The 8,561-nt window shown below is 54.7% G+C and overlaps 1 long non-coding RNA gene across 2 annotated transcripts; it reads right to left on the bottom strand.

Moving 5' to 3' along the window:
* Positions 1-6,884: 6,884 nt before the first annotated feature.
* Positions 6,885-8,301, bottom strand: LOC310923757. 2 transcript variants are annotated; one of them, XR_014592690.1, is made up of 3 exons: positions 8,143-8,301; positions 7,335-7,634; positions 6,885-7,045 (listed from the first exon to the last, which is right to left on the bottom strand). It is a non-coding gene; the product is annotated as an uncharacterized lncRNA (long non-coding RNA). The 2 variants fall into 2 exon arrangements; XR_014592691.1 differs by lacking the exon at positions 8,143-8,301 and having other exon boundaries at positions 7,335-7,958.
* Positions 8,302-8,561: the final 260 nt, after the last annotated feature.

Here is an 8,561-nt window from a genome sequence, read left to right as displayed (position 1 = left end):
TGTCCACGGGTTGATTCTCGGGCCCTGGAGCCCTCCGAGCCCCCACAGCCTCAGCCTCTGCTGGGTACCACGGGGCAAGGGCTGGTAACCCCCCAGGCATCTCCTGCAGGCCCTGAGCTGCAGCGCCATCCCCTTCTCCCGTGGGGAGAACCCTCCAGCCCCAGCATTTCCACCGTTCCACACTGTTTTGGGCGTGCCTCTAGTGCCAAGGGCTTTATTCCACATCCTGGGGCTTTCTGTCTCTACTGGGCTCACAACTGCTGTTTCAGCCCTAGCCCTACAACCTTTACTGAATTAACGTCAGATATTTAGAAAAAAAAAAAAAAAAACAACAAAAAAAAACACCAAAAAGAAAAACAAACAAAGAAACAAAAACCCAAACAAACAAAGAAAAAAAAAAAACCAACAAAAAAAAAACAAAACAAAAAAAAACCCCACGAGCCAAAATTTAATGCATTGAAACAAGCAAAATAATGAAAAGATGCAATAAATATGAAAAACATAGTTACTTCTAATAAAAACAAAATAAAATAAGAAAAAGTGCAAAAACTGCTGCTTTATTTCTGATCCTGTAAACACTGCTTTAAATCCAGAAACTACAGAAGCGCTTCTCGCCGGCCCCTGGTAGCCGCAGCCGGTCGTCCTGCGCCGCACCAGGCCCCGCACCAGGCCTCCGGCCTCCCTGGGTACGGCTGGCGCCACTGCCCCAGGACACCGGCGGCCCCCAGACACTGGCGCAGGCGGACGCGGGAGTCGCGTCCGTGCTCACCCTCGCTCCCCGGGCCGGCAGCTGCGGGCATCCCGTCCCGGCGCAGCGGCGCTCCTCCCGGCCGACCGACCGCGCAGCTCCAAACGCCGCTCCCCGTCCCGTCGCCGGACTGACCGCCCCCGGCCCCTCAGGCCGCTATTTATGCCCCAGGGCCGGCCAGCTCAGCCAATCACAAGCGGATGCAGCGCCGGCCCCGCCAATCCCTGTTGAGGAAGCGCCGGCCAGGTGAGCCCAACCAATCACAAGCGGAGGCAGCGCCGGCCCCGCCAATCCCAGCTCGGCTCCGCGAGCCCCGCCCCGCTGTCCCCTCACGGCCCTGCTCCCGCCAGGGCCGGCGGATCGGGGCCGGGGGGTTCGGGGCCCGGGCTGAGGGCGCGGCGGCGTTGCGGTCGCGATCGGGACCGGGAGCGCTGCGGGCGGCAGGAGCCGCTCCTGCTCCGCCCGCAGCCGGCGCTGCGCCGGCGTCCTGCCGGCGCTCCGGGCACGAGAGGACGGCGGCGGCGATTTCCTGGTGCCGGCAGGGCCGGGCCGGGCCGCGGGGAACCCCCGTGCCGGCCCCGGGACCCCCCAAATCCCGCCGCTCCCCGCCATCAGCATCAGCATTGTGGTGCTGCTTCTTGTGGCCACAGCCTCTGCTTGGGTATTTTGGTGGCGGAAGCACAGGTGAGCTCTCCCTCCCATCAGCTGCGGTAAGATTTATGGGCACGTAGGTCGGTGCAGGGGTTGCTGCAGCAGCAGCAGCAGCAGCAGCAGCAGCAGCAGCAGCAGCAGCAGCAGCAGCAGCAGCAGCAGCAGCAGCAGCAGCAGCAGCAGCAGCAGCAGCAGCTCTGTAGGGGTGAACTCTCTGAGTGCCATCACAGCTCACACATAGCCTTTGCAGGAAGGGGAATGAGGCTGCATGGGAGAGCCAAGAGTTCATCATTTGAGGCCTGGTTGCCCACAGAGCAGTAAGTCTTTGCTCTCTTGTGGAGTCCCTGGAACCCCTTGGGGCAATTGCCAGGCTCCTGCCTTGGAAGGACGCAGCATAGAGTCTTGCCTGCCTAGGCTGAAAGAATGGCGCTTCCTGGGTGCTTTGCCCCAGTTTCTTGTGTGCCCATTCCCCCGGTCCTGGTAGTTTCTCTTTTCCCTGCTTCCCTATTGGTGGTGGTATCCCAGTGTCCGCTCCTGTCCCCTCTCTAGATCACTGAGCCCTGCCCTGCTCTTAGTAGCACCCCCGTGCCCTTAGACCATTGGTTCCTGATCCCTATTTAGGCCTGTGCACAGCACATGGCCAGGTCTTTTTGTCCCTGATCCCTTTAGGGTGCTGGAAAAAACCTTGCTGGAATTCATCGTACAAAAAGGCCCTTCTTGCCTCTCTTTGCTGAGCCTAGCCACGGCGTGTGTGATGTGAGTCTGACTGCTTAGCCCGAATCCTCCGCCAGTGGCTTTTCCACAGGAGATGCTTATGGGGCTCTAGGTAGCAGCTCCACCATGCAAAAAGCACACTGCTAGAGATCTTTGTCTTGACTCCAGCTCTGCAAAAATTCAGCTCCCCCCCTACGATCACTGAGTCCAGCCCAGAGTCAATATCCAGCCGCACAGTCCTTTTCAGCTGCAGCCCTAGAGTCCCCATCCCTGCTCCACAGTGACTATTCCAGCCCTTCCATCATTTCAGCATGCATCTCTCAGTCCCTTTCTCAGCTCTGCAGATTCCATTTTCACTCACAATCCCACCCTGCAGTCAATAGCCCAGCCCCAACAGTGATTTCAGCCCTGGCCATACAGCATTTCCACCCCAAGACGCAGGCAATAACCCAGCAGCGCCGGCACTTCAGCCCTCTTCCAGCCCCTCCCACTTTCAGCTGTCCACACGCCCTCTCCCATGTTCAGCCTCGAGACCCAGCCCCAACAGCAGTATCACAGGCCTATATATTTCAGCACACCCATCCTACAGGCTCTATGTCAGCCCTAGAGTTTCTATGGCCTTGGCAGTCTCTATGCCACCGCTGCAGGGCTTTGAGCCGGAGCCCTGCAGAGTCCCCTTGCCCAGCCCCAGTGATTTCAGCTCTTGACCCACAAGCTTTATTTGACAGCCAGCTGGTTTCTTCTAGCAGCATGCACGGGTTTCTTCGACTCCGGCAGCAGCAATTTCTCCACCGTCACGGGGCAGGATGGTTGTCTTGGCCCCAGCTCTGCCACGGTTTAGCTCCGACCCAAGAGTGTCTGTGCCCACCCTGCAGTCAATAGCCCAGCCCCAACAGTGATTTCAGCCCTGGCCATACAGCATTTCCACCCCAAGACGCAGGCAATAACCCAGCAGCGCCGGCACTTCAGCCCTCTTCCAGCCCCTCCCACTTTCAGCTGTCCACACGCCCTCTCCCATGTTCAGCCTCGAGACCCAGCCCCAACAGCAGTATCACAGGACTATATATTTCAGCACACCCATCCTACAGGCTCTATGTCAGCCCTAGAGTTTCTATGGCCTTGGCAGTCTCTATGCCACCGCTGCAGGGCTTTGAGCCGAGCCCTGCAGAGTCCCCTTGCCCAGCCCCAGTGATTTCAGCTCTTGACCCACAAGCTTTATTTCACTGCCAGCTCTTCTGTTTCTGTTCTGTCTTCACGTCTTCCCATCAGTGACACATCGTGCCGCTTTTGGTCTCAGAGTATGATTTTTGGATTTTTTGTAGCTCTGTGTTGTTTTAGCTCCCCTCTTGTACCCATAGTCCAGCCCCAACCTGCTAATCCTTACTGCAGCAACAGCTCTCCAGTCCCTTCCCCAGCCCTTACAGCGATATCAGCTCCAGCCCGCAGTTCCCGTCCCAGCTCCATATTCCCTCGAGCAGCCCCCCAGGGGTTTTACCCCAAAGCCTACCATCTTTGTGTCTCCTCCAGCTCTGCTGTCTCAGCTCCAGCTCCTCAGCTTCCCACTGCCTGCAGCTAAAACTGCTACTGCTTCTCACTGCAGCCCGGGGCTGTTGAGAAGGCCACAAGTCAGTCATTGTCATCACTTCAATGTCTTTAGGAGTTGTATCACCCACCCTCCTGGGTTCTCAACCTTGGGGACACTTGAAGCCCGAAGGCCAACATGTATCTCCCCCCTTCCCCTGGGTCTCAGCCCAGCACTTGTCCAAAAGCCCCCTCAGCTCCCCCAGGCAGCACCAAGGGCTGGAAAGAGCCACTGGGCCCCTGCTCCCTCATCCCAAAAGGTGTCCACGGGTTGATTCTCGGGCCCTGGAGCCCTCCGAGCCCCCACAGCCTCAGCCTCTGCTGGGTACCACGGGGCAAGGGCTGGTAACCCCCCCGGCATCTCCTGCAGGCCCTGAGCTGCAGCGCCATCCCCTTCTCCCGTGGGGAGAACCCTCCAGCCCCAGCATTTCCACCGTTCCACACTGTTTTGGGCGTGCCTCTAGTGCCAAGGGCTTTATTCCACATCCTGGGGCTTTCTGTCTCTACTGGGCTCACAACTGCTGTTTCAGCCCTAGCCCTACAACCTTTACTGAATTAACATCAGATTTTTAGGGAAAAAAAAAAAAAAAAAAAAAAAAAAAAAAGAAAGGAACAAAAACAAACAAACAACAAAAAAAAACCACGAGCCAAAATTTAATGCATTGAAACAAGCAAAATAATGAAAAGATGCAAAAAATATGAAAAACATAGTTACTTCTAATAAAAGCAAAATAAAATAACAAAAAATGCATAAACTGCTGCTTTATTTCTGATCCTGTAAACACTGCTTTAAATCCAGAAACTACAGAAGCGCTTCTCGCCGGCCCCTGGTAGCCGCAGCCGGTCGTCCTGCGCCGCACCAGGCCCCGCACCAGGCCTCCGGCCGCCCTGGGTACGGCTGGCGCCACTGCCCCAGGACACCGGCGGCCCCCAGACACTGGCGCAGGCGGACGCGGGAGTCGCGTCCGTGCTCACCCTCGCTCCCCGGGCCGGCAGCTGCGGACATCCCGTCCCGGCGCAGCGGCGCTCCGACCGACCGACCGACCGCGCAGCTCCAAACGCCGCTCCCCGTCCCGTCGCCGGACTGACCCCCCCGCCCCGGCCCCTCAGGGCGCTATTTATGCCCCAGGGCCGGCCAGCTCAGCCAATCACAAGCGGATGCAGCGCCGGCCCCGCCAATCCCTGCTGAGGAAGCGCCGGCCAGGTGAGCCCAACCAATCACAAGCGGAGGCAGCGCCGGCCCCGCCAATCCCAGCTCGGCTCCGCGAGCCCCGCCCCGCTGTCCCCTCACGGCCCTGCTCCCGCCAGGGCCGGCGGATCGGGGCCGGGGGGTTCGGGGCCCGGGCTGAGGGCGCGGCGGCGTTGCGGTCGCGATCGGGACCGGGAGCGCTGCGGGCGGCACGAGCCGCTCCTGCTCCGCCCGCAGCCGGCGCTGCGCCAGCGTCCTGCCGGCGCTCCGGGCACGAGAGGACGGCGGTGGCGATTTCCTGGTGCCGGCAGGGCTGTTGGGTGAGAGGATCTCAGTGTGAGAGAAGTGACCACCCGAAACACACAAACAATAAGGGATGCTCAGAGTTGCACCAGAAACACCACTGCCCTGAGCACACAAATATATCCATTTTAGAAAACACAAACAAAAGCGCAGCAAAAAAAAAGCCAACTCTTATTACTGCTAGTCCATTTTCCAAATATAATAAAAATAACCCCATCTCCATTCCCCTCAAAAAACTTCCAAAATATACACCCAAACCCCCCCCAACTTAAAGACCTGCCACTAAGCAAATAAGCATAAAACCCACATCTTTTAAACTATATAAATTCATTAACCTAATGCATCAAAACCACAGAATTTTTAATCCTTAGTCAACACCATATATACCGATCCATCACTATATACAAAAACAAATCCTATTTTCTATTAATAAAATAACAAAAAAGTCTCAACTTTTAACTACAAAAAACCCATAAAAACACCTAATTAAAAATAAAATAATCTCATTATAAGTAAGCAAAAACTTCAAACAAACTTCCCCCAAAATAAGTATTTTAAATGCCAAAACCCCTCAAATATTTAAAATAACTACTTCAGAAATGCCTTCTGTACATTCCAGACTGATGTTGAGAGCAAAGCAAGGAAAGAAAAAGCACACAGCCTGTTTTAAGAAAACAGTGTTTACTCCTGTGCATTCCCTGTCCAGTGTGTTCAGCCCAAGCACAGACAGACTGCAGCACACAGATCTCCTTCGCTCTTTGTTAGTTTTAGCCAGCTAAAGCAAAGACTTTTTTTTCCCTTTTTCTTCTGACTGTTTAAACCTGCTGCAGACTGGAAAACCCAGAGAAGCACAACAATAAACAAATCCATCTACAAAAATAAAAACCAGCACAAATATACTCAAATTAACAGCACCAAAACCAATTATTCCTGACTCAATAAACCCATAATTCCTCAAAACCATCCAAACAAACAGACCCCCTATAAATACACACAAAACCAAAAGATCCATTTGACTACGAACAATATCCCCTAAATTATCCAAAACTATAAAACATATACTCTAATCAAGCAGGCTAAATAAACAAACCTCTACAACACCACAAACAATAATGTCATCATAAATATTAAGAAACCTTAAAAAACGAACTACATCACACTGTCTCAAACCCACTAAAACAAACACTAGATGCTCACCACGATAAAAGCCACCAGTAAATAAATAAAAACCTCCCCTATACCTCACACCACAGCCAATTACAGCACTGTAAACCCTAGAAAACAAACCCTGGAAAAACACAATATCCCCCAAAAACAATTCAAAACCAAACTCAGTTCAAAAATACTCTGACCATGTGAACTACGAAACCAAACACGAAATAAATACACCACATGTCTCATCACACCGTCTACAAACGGAATAAAGCCACACAATAAATCATTAAAAACCACCAAACAGAAAAAACCCAGCTCTACCCAACCTGAATCCCTCCACACAACACACAAAACCCCAATAACACATTTCAGAAGTCTCTCAAGAAGAGCTACTTAGATTAATTCTACCTCAAATACAAACAAACCCATCCATAAAGTTATCCTCACTCAAAAACCTGATTATGTATGATAAATAATACTCCAAAAAGTCACGCAAAATACTACATCTCCCCTAAGTACATAATATTGAATAAAAGCCACATAGAAACATCATTATTTATTAAAATTCCAGCTGAAAAGAAAATTCCTCCACTTCAGACACTGACAACAACAGAAGAGGAGTTTCTCCAATCAATTTGAACTCCTTTTGTCTCCATAACTCCTTTTTCTTCTGGGAGCACCGGGGAGGGATTGGTGAGACGAAGCTGAAAAGAAAAAAAACATTCCCCCAATAAACCCAAAGTGGCTTATCTGTTTAGCATAGAAGTTTGTCCCTTGTCGTCCCCCGAGGAAATGCTCCAAACCCAAATGCTCCTGCAGTCTCGTCATGAACCACGGCCAGAACTCAGGATAAATTCCTCATTCTTCACAGCTCGATATCGAATTGAGCTGATGCTCCCCTTTTAAACCGCCCCCGGCTGGAACCGGCCCCTCGTTATCCATCCCAGCTGCACCTGTGCCTGCCCTGTCCCCTCTACATTAATTCTAATTTACCGGTTTCTCCTCGCTGCCTTCCTCGGGAGCGCCCGGCACGGCTCCAGCGGCGACAGCGAGTGCTGCAGCTCCGGGCACAGCGCCAGCGTGTCCCGCCCGCCCGCCGGCCGGGGGATCGGCAGCGGCCCCGACACCGCCTTGAATGGGCCGCCGAGGAAGCGGCAGTGAGGGCGGAGACCGGCCGGGAGCGCCCCGGAACTGCCCCCGGCTCGTTCGGTTCGGCTGAGGGGGGCGACGTTCGGGGAAACTCGGCTGGGTTCGGCTGTTCGGCGATTTCCGTCAGCCGTCGGCTCTTCTCGGCTGTTCGGCAACACTCGGTCATTTTCGTCCCTCCCCGGCTCTGTTCGGTGAGGTTGAGCCTTACGTCACTTTTGCCCCTCCCCGCCGCCATCTTGAGAAGGTCGGCCGCAGCGAATCGCGCCGCCATCTTGGTTGTGGCACACTTAAGGACCCCATCGGTGTTTAACACAGTCGCCTGACTAAAATGTCTCCCCTGAACCCGCCCGCGGCGCGGCTGAACCCACAGCGCGTGTCCCTACACCTGGAAACGCCGCAGAAAATTGTCCCCGGGCGGCGCCGTGGTCAGGATTTTTATGCAGGCACTAAGATAGACACACCACAGGTCCTCTCTGTTTCCCGCCCTTTTGGCCGCCATCTTTAGAAGGTCAAGCGCCGCGAGTCGCGCCGCCATCTTGGTTGTGGCATCCCCCCCAAATGTCCCCCTCGGCTGCTCGCACAGGCGCCTGACCACATCGCCTGCCCGAACACTGCCGCGGCGCCGCTCAGCCCCCATCCCGTGCCCGCGCACCTGCGTACGCCGCGGAAAAAATCGCTCCCGGGCGGCTCCGTGGTCTAGGCCGCGCGCAGGGAGCCGGCTGCCACGTGTCCGGGGGTCTTCGCATTTTTTCTCGCCTTTTTGGCCATGATCTTTCGGTCCTCGGGCGGCAAAACTGCCCGTGAGCTCACAGCCCGGGGCTGCTACGGCGGAGAACTGCAGTACCGCTTTTTATCCACGAGGTGGCAGCATTGCCGCACAGTTCACAGCCCGGGGCTGCTGCGGGCAGGGGGGAGAGCTGCAGTACCGAAATTTATCCACACGATGGCAGCATTGCCGCACAGTTCACAGCCCGGGGCTGCTGCGGGCACGGGGGAGAGCTGCAGTACCGAAATTTATCCACACGATGGCAGCATTACCTCACAGATCACAGCCCGGTGCCAGGCAGGGGG

The sequence above is a fragment of the Zosterops lateralis genome (assembly GCF_965231275.1).
Source record: "Zosterops lateralis genome assembly, contig: HAP1_HAP1_SCAFFOLD_273, whole genome shotgun sequence".
NCBI lineage: Eukaryota > Metazoa > Chordata > Aves > Passeriformes > Zosteropidae > Zosterops > Zosterops lateralis.
This window is presented reverse-complemented; position numbering and strand designations above follow the sequence as displayed.